Here is an 18931-nt window from a genome sequence, read left to right on the forward strand (position 1 = left end):
AACACTCCCATGCAACACATCTAAAACATTCAAATGAAAAACAATTAACGACAGCAGTAACTCAGCATGCCTTCTTGTGATAGGTGCCGGTACCGCCCCGAAACTGAGGAACCCCCCTGTGTATGCAAATGAGTTCTATTATGACATCTCAATCAGCCCAAAATCTAAACTGCCTGTTTTCAGACAAAGAATTACAGTTCTGTCATTTTCATGTTGATGGGCGGATAGGCATTTGAAAGGCCCAAGTATGGAATCAATTGAAGTCCATTTTTCATAATCTGCCCCCTTTATTCCTTTATTATGGTCTACCTCCGCTGTTGGCAGCAATTCATATGCATGATTCGCTGCCAAATACCTGTGAGAGCATCCAGAAACTCCAGGGCCAAGAGTGTTTTTTTTTTTTTTTTTCCCCTTAACTTGATCATTTGCAAATTAACACAGAATACATTTGGTGATATGTGACGGAACTGCCAAGAACTTGCTTCCCACTCCCTATAACTTGGAAGTAAAACATTTTGTGCACTCGGATCCGTGTAAACTGCCACTGTTGTATGGGCTGGGACGATGATAAGAAAAGCCAACCAATCACCTGGTTGAACGCCAGGAAATAAACGCTGGATGTGATGGAAGGGATGCGCAGATGTGCGAATGGATTGACAGTCAAAGCTGCCTGTGCGGGGATGACGGCTGCGTGTGAGAGTCGAGAGAAGTGGGTGGGGACGGCTAAATAAATGATGAGGATGTGTGGATGTGGAGGACTCACGAGATGTGCAGTGTGGCGTACCTCCTCTCTTCCCTCGGGGTCGACGCTGCTCGCTTGTATCAAGGCTGCAATGGGCTGGCTGCGAACCCTGCTCCTTTTAGCCCACATCGCCGCAACGCTTTGGTCAGTCCCCGCGTGTCGTGTTACGCCCTCTCGCTCTCGGGCATCTCCACGGAATCTTCAACCCTGCGGGTTTTCGGAGCTCCCCACCCCCACCCTCCTCTTGCTGCCACTCCTCCCTCTCCGGGTCTCCGGCGTACACCGCAGCTTCCACTAAACGAGCGGCTCTCCTCGCGGTTGCTTCCTGCTCTTGTCCAAGTTGCTTCGGGTCATTTTGAAACACACACAAAGAGAGACGCGGCGGCGCGGGTGGAGGGAAAAACAATTTCCTCGAACAATAGAACCCTAAGTGTCTTATCACGCTTCTCTGTATCTGTGGGAAAACAATATGTTCTCCCTACCGCCCGTGCTGTCTTCTTCTTCTTCTTCTTTCATCGTCCGCATCCTCGCTCGTCTGCCTCGGACCGACCGCAGTCGGTATTTCTCGGCGGGTAAAGCAGCCGCTGGCCCGGGTAGGCTGGATGGCAGACACCGCTCCACTGACGGAACTCTCGCACGTCACGGCATTTTTAGCTCAGCGTCTCACGTGACCTAGAGCGATGGTCGTGCTGTGTTCAGCGAGTGTGGGGAAAACAAACAGCTCTTTAATGTTGACGTTCGAGTCACGATGGTCGAGTCGTTGCACTTGGAAAATTGGACCCATTTCTACATACATTGACGCTACCGCCATTTGTCATCTTATGTTTCATATGTGTACTGTGCATCATCTCTCTATGTATTCATGGCGAATACTATTTGATTTCACTTGCTTTTTCAGGACTCCATTGATATGTACCCGAATGAATTATTTCAGAATCGGTTTTTGCCCGTTTAACCATTCACCAAATATTGTAAATACTATCATTGTTCTTATTACCTTCATGACAAATCTGCACATTCTTATTTTCAGCCCCCGTGAATCTAGCACCATTGTATGACTTATTATGGCGACCTCTTTTCCATTCTGATCGTGGGTAATTGATTATTTTCCCGAGAACATGAATACGTATTTTCAACTGGCAATTACGCCTTCCACTTTTCCCGGTTTAAGTGAATGCAGCATATTTCCTGCCCCTTCAACCTCATCCCAAACCAGTCACCATGCAGGCTCCCCTCTCTGTGGATTGAAAAAGGGGATTTAACTCTTGTGAAAGCATGGTGGCCAGTTGTTGTCTGTTAACAGCCGGATTAACAGCCGCTGTGCTCTTTGTTGAACACCGCTGAGACAACTGCACAATTTAAAAAAAAAAAAAGGATAAATAAACAATGTATGCTCATCCTTTGCTGTGATTAGTATGAAATGCTGCTAACAAGGAACTTCACACAATGATGAAACCATACCTGGCCGTTGCTGTGCATTGGTTATATTTACATTCTTGCAGCTCTAGAGATTCATGTCTCTCGCAGGAAATAACGTTCACAAAGCCTCTCTTGGCTCATGTGAGTCGTCGGTGACTGTTTGGGTCTTTTGCAGGACTGAGAATATTGCAAGGTATCATCGGAGTACGCATGACTACATAACTACTAATAGGAAATGTATCTTTGGACAGGTAATACTTTGGGAGGCCTGGCCAATGAGAGCACATTTGTCAGAAGAAAGTAATTTCTGGTTAGTGATTGATTTCCTGTAGCTCCCAGGTTAGAGGGAGTATTCCTCGTATATTAATATCATGTGGCATCTATTACAAAGGTGACTTCCTCACCTTTTCACACCTGGTCTCCCATGCAAAGAAATGTGTATCGAAAGAGACATTTTTATCATTAATTGTTGGTTGCTTGGGGAATATCTTGCTGCTTCTGCTGTATTTTCGATGACCCCAATTTTGGGAGCACATCTTATGTGCAATGAGTAATTACACATGCCGTACCGTGCTTACTTGCAAAAATAAATGAACCGCTTCATTCTTATTACCGTTACTTACAAAATAACAGCCACGCGTTTCGCTCGTCATCTCCTTTTATCCTTGTGCTTTTGTTTGCCCTTTGCCTTGAACCAAAGTTTTCAGTTTGTTTGTTCCTTCTTGTTGTTTTTGGTTCCCTGGTCTTTTTTTGTTTTGTTTTTTTGTTCCTTCGTTCAAATTGAACGCCTTGTGTAATGACTCCTTTCAGTTGTTGTTTTTTTCTACTCATCAGTAGCCTCGAGAACTGCTTATATGTTACTTTGCTATGGGAAATAAAGACTTTTTATACAGTATTCTGTATTCACCCAACACTCTGCATCTGCTTTGGGGTCCGACAAGTTGGAAATTGTGAAAATGGTGGTCATATTGCTGAGCCATATTATTTGTTTCCCCGAACTCTTCTAAGAGGTGGCTATAATATGAAAATAGCCATAGTAACCAAAAGCTCTGGATTCATACTCCAGTCATTGATAGAGCAACTAATAAATCCTGTCACGTTTCTGTGTTTGTGTAATTGTAGTCGGCGTGGTGTCCGTTGCTGGCTTCTTATTATCATTATCAACAACAAGTATTTCAGATCAATTGAAAATGCAGGAAGGCGTTGGATCAGTACTCGTTGGTTGGCATCGTTGTTTCGGCGGCGTTTGCTTGGCACGTGTGCGCCTCCGCCAACTCCTCGCGAGCGTACTTACCGTTTGTTCGGCCGTATCGTTGCATGGAAGTAAGTTCTTCAGTGTTTTACACTCCTTCGCTTCTCCACTCCAGCCTGTTTCTGTCAATATTTATTGTCTTTGTTCCACAGTCGCGTCAACCTTTTGTCTTGTTTTTCATTTTATGTGGTATTATTGTTCCGTTTGTTGCGTGCACCCTGAGTTAAACACAGCTTTGTTTGATTGGTGTACAGCCGAAAGCAAACAAACAAACGTGTGTTTTTTCAGGGTTCGCTTTTCGGCACATTTCGCCGACCACAACAAATCCGTTCACGTTTGAATAATGTTTTTATTCCTATGCTTTCAATCATGGTCAATTGTCCATATTGGGAGTTTATAAGAAAATAAGAAATCAACTGACATTGCTACTAATTCTCATCGTGACTTCAATCATTTGATAATTGACTAATTACTGATTAATTTTTCTCAGGCTAATGCACTCGAGACAGCTTAGAGGGGCAAGAGGAGATACATTAGTTATCATTTTAGCGATGCCTTTTAATGCATTTAGTCACAGATGAAACATGAGCTGTTATTGCTTCTCTTAAAAAGGCAGACCACAATATCCTGTGGCAGAGCCAGAAGAACAGGAAGGCATGTCACTGTGAATGTCTTATCCTTCACTCATACTCAGGCCCCCTGCTAACCAAAGTCAGGGTCAAGTCTGTCTTGCAGTGCATAAGACATCTTACTATCCTTTTATTTTTCAGGGAATATTTTATGTACGAAAGAAGAGTAAATTACGGCATTCTGACAAAAAAACATATGAGAGAGGCAAATAGACTCATTCATGACACGACTAATATAATTAACCATAAATTATACTGCATCCAAAACTTCAGATAGGAGATACATGTGGTCAAAACTAAAACACACGGGCACTGCAAATAGGGGCTGCATCATATACATGCACTTTCAACCTATCAAAAGATTTCTTACAGACACAGTTAGGCTTCAAACACTCTGCTTATGGGAGGTTATTATAATAGAGTATCACAGTATTACCTAAAGAGCAATTAACTGATTAAGTGTATCTGAACTATAAAAGTTGAACCGACAGCTTCTGATTCAATGGTCATTATTCTGGATAGTTGGAGCAAACCACAGATATCTCTAAGTTTACAATTTGACTTTTATGCTAATGTAATTCAACACGTTCAAGAAAGGGAACTAGTCTCCTATCATATTTTACACTATTGTGTTCGGTAGATTTTTCTTGAATCACATTATGAAATGTTAATAACAAAAATAAATACAGTATATTTCTGAAACCATAACCATCTTAGGAGAGGTAAAAATGAATGAATAAAATAATATCAGCTCCTTCACTGGTGGTGTGGTGGTACAATTCACCTGACTTCGGTGCAGGAACCGTGGGATAGTCTCCAGCACCCCGTGACCCTGAACAAGATAAGCGGTATTGAGAATGGACTACTGGAATTTTCTTCCAGTAGTCTGGTTTCCTCCCGCATGCGTCGAAGACTCCAAATTGGTCTTTAGTGAGGTGTGAGTGTGAATGGTTGTTTATCTGTGCCCTGTGACTGGCTTGCGACCAGTTGTACTGCACCTGTTGCACGAGGTCAGCTGACAAACTCCTGTGACCCTAATGAGGACAAGTTGTAGAACATGTATGGACTGACAATACTAAAAAAATTATCAAAAGTATTTTTAGCCAAAGTTCCTGTTTTTTTTTACTCTACTTTTTTAAATTTGAAAAATGGATCGATGGATTATTTAACCGTGAAAGCCTCATTGCCATTAATAATCTCCTTTAACAACTCATGGAACACAATTACAAATGTTCCTCTTGTAAATCGACAGCAATCAAATACAATTTGATAGATACAATTTACTAGTAAGCCTTAATGAGAAATAGAGAGTGGAACAAAATGGTGCAAGCCTCCAACCACATGCAGGACATCGACGAAGCAACTGAGAGAAGCAACTTGTCTTGAACTATACAGCACAGCAAATGAGATGATACTTCTTGAACCTAAAGCCCCCCAAAAGTGCTGGTTGCTCTTCTCCGCTTTGCTCGACAGTGCTATACATCTGGAGTGCATGTCCAATATAGCCTGTGCTCCTTATGTTGTTATGGCAACTAACTTGTGAATGGCAGCTGCTTTTTAATGATCATTGTTCTAATAATCTCTGAAGAAGGTAATCACTTTTGCCCTCCTGGATGCTCACATGAAACAAAACCATGGTTGCTGCTTTGTTCTTATTTCGGACCATGACTAGCTTCGTTAAAAAAATCAGTTGCTCAGCTTTCAGCTGTAGTTATATTATTCATCTTGCAAGTACGCTAGATACTTTTGGCATTGTAGTTCTTGCTAAACTCCATATAGCTGATCTTTTAGTCACATGTGAAACTGCCTTTTCTGCAGCAACAAATAATGTGTTCCTCTTCTGACAGTGAGCTTTTATTTTATATTTCCCAGGAGCTCACTGCTAGCCAAGCTGGCTTCTTCCGGTAAATGTTGACAGCCTGTATGCTGCATAGTGGGCACAATGAGGGGAAGATGAAACTTTTGACATTTCCTGCAAACCCTGATCAAAGATGTCTCAGAGGTTTTTTTTTCAGTGTTGCTAGAGGCCAAAGTAAAGACATCTAAAGCGGTTAGATTATTTGCTACTTTGTTTCAATTGTGAATTACAATGCAGCCCTATGGGAAGCACAAGCCAGTACAAACTGTAGGCCGGTCCCAAGCCTGGATAAAGGCAAAGGGTTACGTCAGGAAGGGCATCTGGCTTACAACTTTGCCAAACAAATATGAGCGTTCTTCCAAAGAATTCCATACCAGATCAGTCGTGGCCTGGGTTAACAACGTTCACCACCAGCGCCGTTAAGTTGCAGGGCGCCATTGGAAATTCAGCTACTGTGGGTCGAAAACGAAGGAGAGGTGGAAAGCGGGTTTTTAGGTAGAAAGAGAAGAGGAAAGGACAGAGCCTAGAACTGAATATGGGGACTTTGAATGTTGGGACTATGACAGGAAAAGCTCAGGAGTTGGTTGACATGATTAGGAGAAAGGTTGATATACAGTGATCCCTCGTTTTTGGGTTTAATGGGGACCAGAACCCCCCGCGAAAGGTGAAAAACCGCGAAGTAGGATTTGACACCCCCTCCCTCCTTGGAATTTTTGTGTATGTGTATGTGGGTACCAGAATGTTTAAAATATGTAAACAGTATTTATACTTTACATATTTGAGACAAAGATTACAACAGTACACATATTTACTTAAATATTTCATTATAAAACCTTATACAGTAATTAACATTCATCAACATTGCCTTCTGAGAGAGTTGAAGAGACTTGCGTTGGTGGCAGAGGAGAGGCTCTCACTTGACTCGTAGAGGTTTTAGGTTCACTCGGAGACTCTTCTGCTGGAGGCGCTGATGGTGTAGCTAGGGTTTTACCTTGGAGAAAAACATGGTGATGGGTAGTTGTTGTCTTTGTTTTTTCTTTTGTTTTAAAATTCCCCTGTACAAGGACATAACCCCGTCTCTTATTACACAGAGTTACCACATGTTTCGCTTCCTTATTGAAGCAGTCTTGCGGAGGTGTGCTTCCTCTTTCTTGATGTACCGCACTGTAGATTCATTCACGCCATAATGGTGTGCCACAGGTGCATAACGTCTGCCCTCTTTGATGATATCTAAAGATTTCACTTTTTCGCTGATGGTCACCATCTTCTTCTTTCTCTCGGGCGCCCAAGAGGAAGCTTGGAAGCTTTCGCAGGGGCACAGCGCTTAGGCGGCATTGTAAGGGCTTAACTAATAAAAAAAAGTTGTCGCTTAAACAAAAAAATTTATCACGAACACAACACTAAGATACAGTATGCGAGACAGTCAACAGCGTGGACAAGACTGGTGAGACACCCAAGGGAAGATGCTGGGTGAGGCTGGGATGATGCGCAGCCAATCAGCTCACGGGATAAACATAATATCATAATGTCAGGTGTTTCACAGTATGTGAGAGAAGAGTCCCTTCGACAATGAAGGGCAAAGTTTATGACACAGTGGAGAGGCCAACCATGATGTACGGATTAGAGACAGTGCCACTGAAGAGACAACAGGAAGCAGAGCTGGAGGTGGCGGAAATGAAGATGTTGAGGTTCTCTCTATAAGTGACCAGGTTGGATAAAATTAGAAATGAGCTTATCAGAGAGACACTTAAGGTTAAATTCCGGTTTGATGGGGCCCAAACATTCGGTTGTTCTGTCAGGAAAAAAACAACAACTGAAAGAGTGCTATAAAGTACTGACACTAGTCACATGACACTTCTGGTTGTAAAGAAGGTGCTGGCCTGCAACACAAAAGTAATGCAGCCCTACCTTGATTTTGTCAAATTCGCAAATGTCATTTAACCTAATCATCGTCTACCAAATTCAGTTTTATTCAAATGCTCATTCTAATCTAGTGTGAGCAAATCTCCTCATTTATTTTAGATCAGTGTTTCACGTCTCATCTTGCTTCAGTACTTGAGAGGGTCCCTCTGTCTGTGTTATTTTCTCTGTTTTTCATGCATGTGTAGGTGTACAATTAAGCATGAATACTCCATTGTGTCTGTCAGCATGAGTTTGATAAACAGTGCTGGTGTGGGAGCCTTGGCGCCACGATGGGTAAAACGCAGAGGTCAGCTATCAGTTTGAAGCATGCTGGTTCTTATCGCGTCACAAAGCCTAATAGATTAATGAATACACTTAAAGTCTTGTTTTCTCCTGAATGGACTGCTACCTCCCCCACCAACAATGACACTTTCCTTCAACCACACTTAGTGCCTCCATAAGCATCTTTTGCCCTCCACTATTGTATACGGGTGGTTATTAGACACACCTGAATTGTGTCCGGTGTCAATGGGATTTACACACGAGCCACGTCTTACAGTCAGCCAAGGAAAAATGTAATGAAAGTCTCTCTAAAGAAAAGGTAATGGTCCACAAAAGGGTAAACATAATTTTAGGGATCACCCTCTCATGAATAGATTGTAGTTGTTGCAACTTTCGGCTTGTACAGACCCACCTTTGTAAAAAGAAAAAAAAAACATGTATAGGACTTTGAATGTTTTCAAAGCTGCACCTGATAGCTGCTACTTGTTCAGAAACACCATACCACAAGTTTCAGTTACATTTGGTCAATGTGGGTTAATGTTTTTTATGGGTTTAAGCCTTTTGTTCCCTCATAAACTGAGTTTAAAACCTGACCTGCAGATTTATTATTATTATTATTATTTTTTTCACTTAACAGCAGAATGTGTCCACTGTATCCCCTTCTTCATTGACCATCCACAAACAGGAGGTGAGACGCATCTTCAAACAACAAAAGATCAACAAAGCGGCAGGCCCAGACCTTGTGTCCCCATCCTGCCTCAGTGTGCGCGGACCACCTCACTCCAGTCTTCACACAGATCTTCAATAGATCTCTGCAACTGTGTGAAGTACTATCCTGTTTCAAACGCTCCACCATTATTCCAGTCTCCAAGAAACCTGCAATCTCTGGTCTGAATGACAACAGGCTTGTCGGCCTGACATCTGTGGTCATGAAGTCCTTCGAACGCCTGGTGCTGGACCACCTCAAGAACGTCCCCTGTTGGACCCATGCAGTTTTCCTACTAAGCAAACAGCTCCGCGGATGACTCAGTCAACATGGGACTGCACTTCATCCTAGAATACCTCGACAGCGCAGGTACCTACGCGAGGATCCTGTTCGTGGACTTCAGCTCTGTGTTCAACACTATCATTCCCGAAGTCCTCTCCTCCAAGCTTCTCCAGCTCAGCGTCTCGCCTGCCATCTGCCAGTGGATTTACAGCTTCCTGATGGGCAGGACACAGCCGGTGAGTCCGGGGGACACCACCCTTTCTACACGCACCACCAGCACCCGCGCATCCCAAGGTTGTGCCTTCTCTCTGCTGCTCTTCTCTCTCTACACGAATGACTGCACCTCAACCAACACCCGGCTGTCAAACTCCTGAAGTTTGCAGACGACACTACAGTCATCGGCCTCATCAAAGACTGTGACGAGTCTGCGTAACTACAGGAAGTGGAGTAGCTGGAGCTGTGGTGTGGCCGACATAACCTGGAGCTGAACACGCTCAAGAGTGTAGAGATGATCATGGACTTCAGGAGGCATCCTTCACCACAGCTGCCCCTCACGCTGTCCAACTGGCCTGTATCAACCGTCGAGACCTTAGAGTTCCAGGGAATAACAGTCTCTCCGGATATGAAGTGGGAGATCAACATCAACTCCATCCTCAAAAAGACCCAGCAGAAGATGTACTTCGTGCGGCTTCTGAGGAACCATGGCCTGCCACAGGAGCTGTTGAGGCAGTTCTACACAATTCATCGAATCAGTCCTGTGTTCTTCCATCACAGTCTGGTTTGGTGCTGCGACAAAAAAGGGCAAACTCTGACTGAAACGGACAATCAAAACTGCTGAAAAGATTGTCGGTACGCCCCCTACCCACCTTTGAGGACTTGGAACACTTCAGAAAACCATTTTCAGTTAACATAGTTTGTTGCTACACCTATGAATGCTAAAAAGTTAAAATTCTACCATGCAAAGCGAAAGCTATCAACAACACCCAGAAATGCCACCGGCTTCTCTGAGCCTGAGGTTATCTGAGTTGGACTGACGCACAGAGTAAAAGTGTGCTTTGTTTTGACGAGTCCACATTTCAAATTGCTTTTGTCCTTTGGGCCAAAGAGGAAAAGGACCAACAGCGCAAAGTTTAAAAGCCAGCTATGACTGTATGGGGGTGTGTTAGTGCCCATGGCATGGGTAACTTGCACATCTGTGAAGGCACCATTAGTGTAGAAATGTACATGCAGTGTGGAGCAACATATGCTGCCATCCAAGCAACATCTTTGTCTGAAAACGCCGCTTTCAACAACTGCGATCATCTTGATGGCATAATGGTATGGTAAATATGGAATAATTCTGTTTATATTTGATCTATGTCATGTGTCTGTTTATATTTGATCTATGTCATCATCATTTAAGTGACGAGTGTGTGGAGTTAGTATGGTTGTTGGGCAACACTGATCAACAGCTGGCTCACTCGCGTTCTTAATGATGGCCTTCCAAATGTGTTCACTTATAAGCACAGGTTTATGATTCAATTACAAGCACATATATTGTACAATATGTAACATAGAGATTAGAGTACACAAAAATACATGCCCCTTTGCCTGCTGACTTCTCACAGACTTCCTTTTTGTCTATGAGGGTTAATTTCACATTCAAAGTCTGACATAGTCTCCGAGTGGATGTCAAAGACTTTCACAAATCCACATTCGGAGAATTCTACCCACCTGCAGACTTCAGAGAGTTCCTTACAAACTGACCCGGTATGCACGAGGGCTGTGTCAGCAGTCGTTATGTCATCATAAAGATGATTCTGATTCTGATTATGGCAGAGTCAGCTTAACCTGAAAACACGCAAGCTAGGCGAGTAAAATGCTGACTTACACACCAACGGGAGAATGTGGCCCTTGGTGAATTGTGCTTCACAATTTATACACACTGAACGGGCACTCGATCGCCTCATCCGCGCCACACTGACATGCCTCCACCAAATTGCGGGGGACGGGCATCGGTGTAGCTCGGCCGTGGTAGAGCGGCTCTCTTGCCGGGCGCAGGACATGCCTCTCCACCCCCTCGGTGCTCCCCAGTGAGCTGCTGGTGCGCGTGCCTGGCAAGCAAGTGAGAGGGAGAGGGTGAATATCACAACAGGGGGCTATTTTGAGCTTGTCTCCCATACATGTGAATTTAAGTGGGTGCAAGGACAATAGCTGGCAACAATAAATGCAAGCTTTGCTATTTCATCCACCATAGTTACATGATTTTTTTTTATATAGTTAAGCATTGTTGTAAAACACAACATATATATACTTTATAGAATGTATTTTTATGGCTCTGTAGCAGCTGAGACTCAATTGCTAAAAACCCAGGTAGGTAACAGCCAGGAAGTGGGAAGGTATTATATGAAGATATGAATATAATGACCAAAACTATGTCACACTGTCCGCGATTTCAAATCCTGTCATTTGCAAGTGGTTTTGGTGTTCAAAAGCTTTTGCATTCAAACGAGAAAGCACATAGATATCAACCTAAACCATGTCACAGATTCATTTTGACCTATATTATCAGAATCAGAATCAGAATCAGAATCATCTTTATTTGCCAAGTATGTCCAAAACACACAAGGAATTTGTCTCCGTTAGTTGGAGCCGCTCTAGTACAACAGACAGTCAATTTACAGAACACTTTGGAGACATAAAGACATTGGCAAAAAACAATTGTGCAAAAAGATGCAGAGTCCTCTAGCACTTAGAGCAGTTCGAATGACTAATATTGCGATAGTCTGGTGCATTTTTGATTTATGCATAAATCAGTAGAAAAAATAGATGGAAGGGGACTTTTAAAGGAAAGGTAATGTAACACAGTGGTAAATGGGAGACAAAGACAGTCACCCAGAGCAGCATGCCCCCCATAGACAAATGGATTTGATAGGCAAAACGTTTTTGTTAGCACCCACATCCCCCCATTAATAGACCTGGGGGTCACCATCTAGGGGCGTCGCTCAGCGTTGAAGCCAGCAACGTTAGTGAACAGGGCCCTGTCCCAGCCTTTTTGGAAAGTGCTCAAGGTATCAAATAAAAAGAAAAGAGAATATTTGAAAAGAAAACAAAACATAACAAAAAAAACAAACGTTTATTAGTTTGAGCATTAAATATAGTCTTTGTAGTGTATTCAATTGAATATAGGTTTAAAAGGATTTGGATATCACTGTTCTGTTTTTAATTACGTTTTACACAATATCCCAACTTCACTGGAATTGAGGTTTGTTTACACCAATAATACTGGAACTGTGAGGAGTCATTATTACTTAAGCACAATGTACAGTCTTATGTGTTATTGATAACTGTATGTGATTATTTGTGTTAATACAAAATTACATGTATAAATCATGATACAGTGGAACCTCAATAAAACGGAGCCCAATATAACAGATATCGGATAAAACAGTATAAAAAAACTATGTGTTCAAATAAAGTGGTTATCGTCAAAATAATTATTTGAAAGAAATGCAGATAATACTTTGTTTTGATCATATGGGTAGAAGCAGATGCATGCATTTTAAAAATGCATTATACAGAAGGGTTTTCCAGAAAATTGAGGTCAGCTTTGGGGGTATGTATTATACATGGGTGCGCATTATACACGAGAAATTACGTTTTTTAGGAATATTACGCCACACTACTACTGAAGCTTTGGACATGACTCATTCTGGAGCCGCTTGGTGACCCCTGCTTTAAAGGTTCATACAGTATCTTGCTGCAGTATTTGTATGCTAAGATATGTCATGATTTATCGTCAGTGATGTTGTTAAGAAGAATGATAATAACACAAGGTTGAACCAACAGTTGACCACTACGTTTTGCTTGAAACCTGAATCAAATGCTTCTTTCTTCTTTGTTTTTTTCTGTTTGGCCTCTGTCTAATTTAAAAGAAGCACTGTGACATGTAAATGTGTTGATTTTTCTGTGTGGAGCGCACAGGGATAAATCCTTTTTTTATATGTAATCCTGCCAAACTCCCCTGTAGGCAGGCTTTGCATTTGAAATGTACAATTAGTCATCCCTGTTTACTTTGAATGCGACAGTTTTGAAACATCAAGCCTGAGGCATCACAGAGAGACTGACAGTACAACGCATGTCCATTTATTGTACCTGTTAGTTATTTTGTCTTTGTCCTACTACTTCTTTCTAATAATCTGGAACAGTATTTCCTTAAAAGGATTGGGTCACCTGGGAAGGGATGAATTATGCCTGCAGACTTTATTATTGTTACATGTTTTGGCTTGAGTAAAAACACAATCTTTGTGCTACCCAGGTAAAGTTGAGGAAATCTATGGGATAAACAGAGCTACTTCATCTGATCATAGGGCTTAGTAGCACAGTGAAGTCAGCTGTCTGCCAGTAGCACGTGAAGGTGGTAATTTGTGTACTACCTGCTTCCAGCATTGACCCTTCGTTTGCCTGCTTGCTCCTCACTACTGTGCTTAATTTACAAAGACTCTGGCAGAAAAACAGAGCTGCTTCACATAGCCTGTTAGGGGAGCCTTTCTAATCTTACTAAGTGGCTTTCTACTAAATGGAAAGCTTTTTTGTGAACTTCTACTGAAGGATAAATAACTCGTTCAACATGCTTAACAGTAATTTTCAGGATTATCATACATTTTAGCCTTGTTGACTGCTGTTTTTGATAACTTTCCATTTTCTTCTCCCCACTACAAGACACAAGGGATTGTAAGACTGTTTAAAGTACATTATAGCCTAATAATTTCACTCTACAAGCCCCGTTGCACAGAGATACACGCCTGCTCACCTATTAAATTGCGTCTGATGTTTCCCTCAAAGTAGGTATGAAATGTAACTTTATTTCACTCATAAAACCAATGGTGCTACTGTTTCTTGGCTCTTTTTCAATGCCAATTGCACAGTAAAGGAGTGAATGTAACTTAACATGGAGAAAATAATTGGACTGAATTTCTGCTTTCTGCACACATTTCCTCAAGGATACGTTACGTTTTCATGGCCTCTAATCGTGATGGAAAACACATCAGGAAGGAAATGATGCTGACTGAGAAAAGGTTGGCTTCTTTCTTATCACCAAGCGACAATGTGCAGAATCAACCAACTAAACGGTTTCCATTTTTAAAAGCAGTGGGGCTTTTCAGCTCAAATTCAAGCGTGTATTCCTGACTATGCAAGAGATATTAAATATAAGGCATTTTCCATCTTTCCGTGGACTGCTGGGTTCTGAAAATTGATACAGCTGACAAAAGCTGGGATCAAAATAGCGCTGGTAGGGCTTCAAATGTCTCAAATCTCTAGACCAAAATACGTCAAAGTTTATCAGGTCACTGAAGCATTCCAATGACAGTCAGAAAAAACAGGCTTGAATTGAAATCCAAGCATCACTGAACCCTACTTTTCATCAAGCTCCATCAAGAACTGTAGATAACCATTCATAAAATGAGCTCCTTGGCCTAATAGAGACAATATACAACCAGCTGTATAATATTTATCGAAGAGGAAAGTACTTTTCCTATCATATACTGGCTAGTAAATATGTGAGAAAGAAAAAAAATACTGGTCAGCTATTTGGAGGAAACCACTGCATATATACAGTACAATTTTAATGAAAGAAAACTGAGGAAAGTACAGATTAGAAAAATATGGTTGGAGACTGTAACTAAGTACACCCTTGGCCGTTTTCTCCTTTAAAGTCTGAAAACTGAACTACCTCTGTGTCTGTCTTGATTTTTTACAAGTGTTTTAGGTGTCTTGAACCTGACATTTACTTGGTCTTTCGAACCGGATCCAGCGGGCGGGTGGATTGCAGTATAAAGACCATGGCCATGGCGGACTCCATTTAAAATGAGTCCAAAAAACCCTTTACGGGACTGAAATCGGCCCGCCAGCTGGAATCCAAAAGTTGACGGTACTCTGAGAAGACAGACAGGGGTGAGTTGAGTTTTCATTTAAAAAGGTATGAATGAATAAGGAAAAGGTTTGCGAAACCTGAGACAAAAACCCTGTGAATACTAGTCAACCTTCTGCTGAAACATATCAAAACCTTCTCCCAGACAGATCCAATTTACATAGATGCAATTGGAATTTCAAGAGGGGTACCTGATGAATAAAAAATTAGTAGATCAAGTAACATCAGGGTTTGAATCTACAATCTGTTGGTGGTGTACAACCAATAAAAACATAGACCGAATAAACTACATCCACTACAATGTACAGCGTTAGGAAATTAGACACAAGACGGTTTTGAGGCCATATATGAACAACTGACTGCCACATCTTTAATGTCATTTCAGAACAGAATTGCACTAGATATGTTGTTGGCGGAGAGAGGAGATGTGTGTGCCATGTTTGGAGAATTGTGCTGTACACACCGCTGCAGGTGGCTGCCTGACCAGGGCCATTGATGGCCTGCGCACCCTCAACCGCAAGACGAAAGAGCATTCTGGTGTGGACATCCATGTGAATGAAAGTGTTTGGCAAGTATAAGACGTTGGTCTCATCAATTTTAATATCAATAGCAGTATTTGCTGCAATACTGACATTGTGTGGATGTTGCTGTATTCCATGTTTACGAGCTCTTCTGAATAGATTAATCACCACCGCAATCCAACCTATGAGCAATCGGGCAGAACAAATGTACCCCCTTCTAACGAAGCACAACCAGGATAGTTCTGATGACGATGATGATAAAGAAATGGAGATCGGGACATTGTTTGATTCAGCTGAGGAGATCAAATAAAGCATTTCATGTCTTGTGTTCATGATAATGATCTTACAGCCAAAAATCAGAAGAAGCGGCTGCTAAATAAGTGATGTGAAACAAGCAAAAACATGATGGAAAAATGTAAATAAGTTATCATGTGTTGTGCTTTTCTGCTTACTTCTAGTTAGAGAAATGTTTTATCACTGCGTGCAAAGTTTTCTCCCACAGGATGAGTCATGTGCTTGCAGGTGCAAGGACAAATTTGAGCTGGAGTCTTCCTGTGTCTTGATAAGAAGTATATAATTCTTCTACTGTCTCAACCACAACAAAGAGTGTTATGTGCTGATCAACAAGCATGTATGCCCCCACCTTTTTGACGTTGTAACTCATATGTAACAAGGGAACTGCCCTAAAGTAATAAAAAGAGAGAATCCGGCAGAGTGAACTGAGAAAATGGTTGGAGACTGTAACTAAGTACACTCTTGGCCGTTTTCTCCTTGCAAGTCTGAAAACTGAACTACCTCTGTGTCTGTCTTGATTTTTTACAAGTGTTTTAGGTGTCTTGAACCTGACATTTACTTGGTCCTTCGAGCCGGATACCAACATACCCGACGAATGCAGCGGGCGGGTGGATTGCAGTATAAAGAAGAAGTGGGGAAAAATGCAAAGGCAGAACCGAAAAGACTAGCCGAGTCATCAACAAGCTTCAATAATTTCTGTATGTTTCCTCTCACGCTTTTGTGAAAAAGACACCTTCAAATCATATATTACGGTGAACTTCTATCCCCGTCCAGCCAATGTTTACATTCGTATACTGTACCTCCAAAATGCTATTATTGTTGCAGCAATAATCATGCAAGGCTCACAATAATAAAACCGCCCATTGATAAATTGTCTGTTCACTAATTTTACAGTATTTACTGTCATATTTTTTTAAAATTGATCATCTTAAAAATTGGATACTTGATTTCTTTGCTCGAGTCCAAAAATTCAAGTGCAGTCAAAAATGCAGGAACACTCTTGAAGACATGGGAATCCTTAGCTTCTATTCTTCTGCTTAGTGATATTGTAGGATGGTTTATTTTTCTCAGTAACCTCTGTAATGTTCCAATTTGAAATGTGGACATTTCATTTGAAGAGAGGGAAGTATGTCAGATGATTTATTTTTGCTTTGATGTCTGTATTTGTATGAAGTGGACCCATTTTATTATTATTTTTTTTTGACGAATGGAATGTATTGGTGAGAGATATGTTGTAACGGGGAGTCGGAATTATTCTCTCTCCATGGGATTTTCTTTTGACTTGAGATAAACACTCACCAGTACACCAATTAAAAGTGCTACTGTTACAATATGCTTAAATAATTTGGCGGATGTTCTCTTCGAAGGGGAGCGGCGGCCCGTGAAGGGCCGGCTCATGTGGCTTCCCGGTAGTAGACAGTGCCAGCTGGGATGCGACTTCACGAAGCGTTGCTCCACACGCAGCTGATCCGAGCCCGTGGGTCAGCGTTTACTGGGACAGAGGCCGGCCTGAAAAGCAAGGCACATCTCAGCCAATCGATTGCGACGCAACGCTCAGAACAGCATAGCGGCCACGCCTTGGGAGGGTCTCAGGGAACCATCAGTTGTTGTCAATCAGTGTATTTTTTGATAATCCAACATTTTTAATGATCCAAAACAAACTGCCAAGGGAACTCTCAATTGGTTTCATCCATCCATCCATCCATTTTCTGAGCCGCTTCTCCTCACTAGGGTCGCGGGCGTGCTGGAGCCTATCCCAGCTGTCATCGGGCAGGAGGCGGGGTACACCCTGAACTGGTTGCCAGCCAATCGCAGGGCACATAGAAACAAACAACCATTCGCACTCACATTCACACCTACGGGCAATTTAGAGTCTCCAATTCATGCATGTTTTTGGGATGTGGGAGGAAACCGGAGTGCCCGGAGAAAACCCACGCAGGCACGGGGAGAACATGCAAACTCCACACAGGCGGGGCTGAGGATTGAACCCAGGTCCTCAGAACTGTGAGGTTGACACTCTAACCAGTCGGCCACCGTGCCGCCCAATTGGTTTCAAAGAAAAAAAAATACAGCTGCTAGAATGGCCCAGTCAATCACCTGACTTGAATCCAATCGAAAATCTATGGAAAAAACTGAAACTCAAGGTCCATAAAAGAACCCCACAGAACCTTTAAGATTTGAAGACTGCTCGTGTGGATGAATGGACCAAAAACACACCAGAGCAATGCATGCGACTAGTTTCTCCATACAGGAGGTGTCTTGAAGCTGTCATTGTAAGCAAAGGCTTTTGTATGAAGTATTAAATAAATACCAGTTGGCGTGTTCAATACTTTTTCCCTTTGTCAATTTGTTGGAAAGGGTCTGTGTGTGTATATATATATATATATATATATATATATATATATATATATATATATATATATATATATATATATATATATATACACACACATACACACACACATATTGGGGTGGGACTTTAACGCATTAATTACAATTAATTAAAAAAAAATCAGACATGGGATTGCCTATGGGCAATTTAGAGTCTCCAATTAAGGCATGTTTTTGGGATGTGGGAGGAAACCCAGAGAAAACCCACACAGGCACGGGGAGAACATGCAAACTCCACACAGGCGGGGCCGGGGATTGAACCCTGGTCCTCAGAACTGTGAGGCTGACGCTCTAACCAGTCGTCCACCGTGCTGCCACATACAGTGTAAAGCAACAAAATATTTGTTTCCATGATTTGTTGAAGAAATGTGGTTAATTCCCAAATGTTGTATTCATTTACGGGCATCCATCCATCCATTTTCTGAGCCGCTTCTCCTCACTAGGGTCGCGGGCATGCTGGAGCCCATCCCAGCTGTCATCGGGCAGGAGGCGGGGTACAGCCTGAACTGGTTGCCAGCCAATCGCAGGGCACATACAAACAAACAACCATTCGCACTCACATTCACACCTATGGGCAATTTAGAGTATCCTATTAATGCATGTTTTTGGGATGTGGGAGGAAACCGGAGTGCCCGGAGAAAACCCACGCAGGCACAGGGAGAACATGCAAACTCCAAACAGGCAGGACCGGGGATTGAACCCGGGTCCTCAGAACTGTGAGGCTGACGCTGTAACCAGTCGG

The 18931-nt window shown here is 42.2% G+C and overlaps 1 protein-coding gene and 1 long non-coding RNA gene across 4 annotated transcripts in view; one reads left to right on the forward strand and one right to left on the reverse strand.

The window, feature by feature from the left end:
• Positions 1-1387, reverse strand: part of b3galt2 (UDP-Gal:betaGlcNAc beta 1,3-galactosyltransferase, polypeptide 2) — a 16675-nt gene extending 15288 nt beyond the window's left edge. The window contains exon 1 of one of the 2 annotated variants that reach the window (XM_061683587.1): positions 785-1387. The gene's annotated coding sequence lies outside the window, so the exon portion shown is untranslated. Of the gene's footprint in view, positions 1-763 lie in introns of both variants that reach the window. The other variant, XM_061683586.1, reaches the window with a different exon arrangement.
• On the forward strand, positions 656-17564 carry LOC133406184 (uncharacterized). 2 transcript variants are annotated; one of them, XR_009769036.1, is made up of 4 exons: positions 656-886; positions 14055-14129; positions 15369-16496; positions 17166-17564. It is a non-coding gene; the product is annotated as an uncharacterized LOC133406184 (long non-coding RNA). The 2 variants fall into 2 exon arrangements; XR_009769035.1 differs by having other exon boundaries at positions 15369-17564.
• The last annotated feature ends 1367 nt before the right edge of the window (positions 17565-18931 follow it).

The sequence above is a fragment of the Phycodurus eques genome, chromosome 8 (assembly GCF_024500275.1).
Source record: "Phycodurus eques isolate BA_2022a chromosome 8, UOR_Pequ_1.1, whole genome shotgun sequence".
Taxonomy (NCBI): Eukaryota; Metazoa; Chordata; class Actinopteri; order Syngnathiformes; family Syngnathidae; genus Phycodurus; species Phycodurus eques.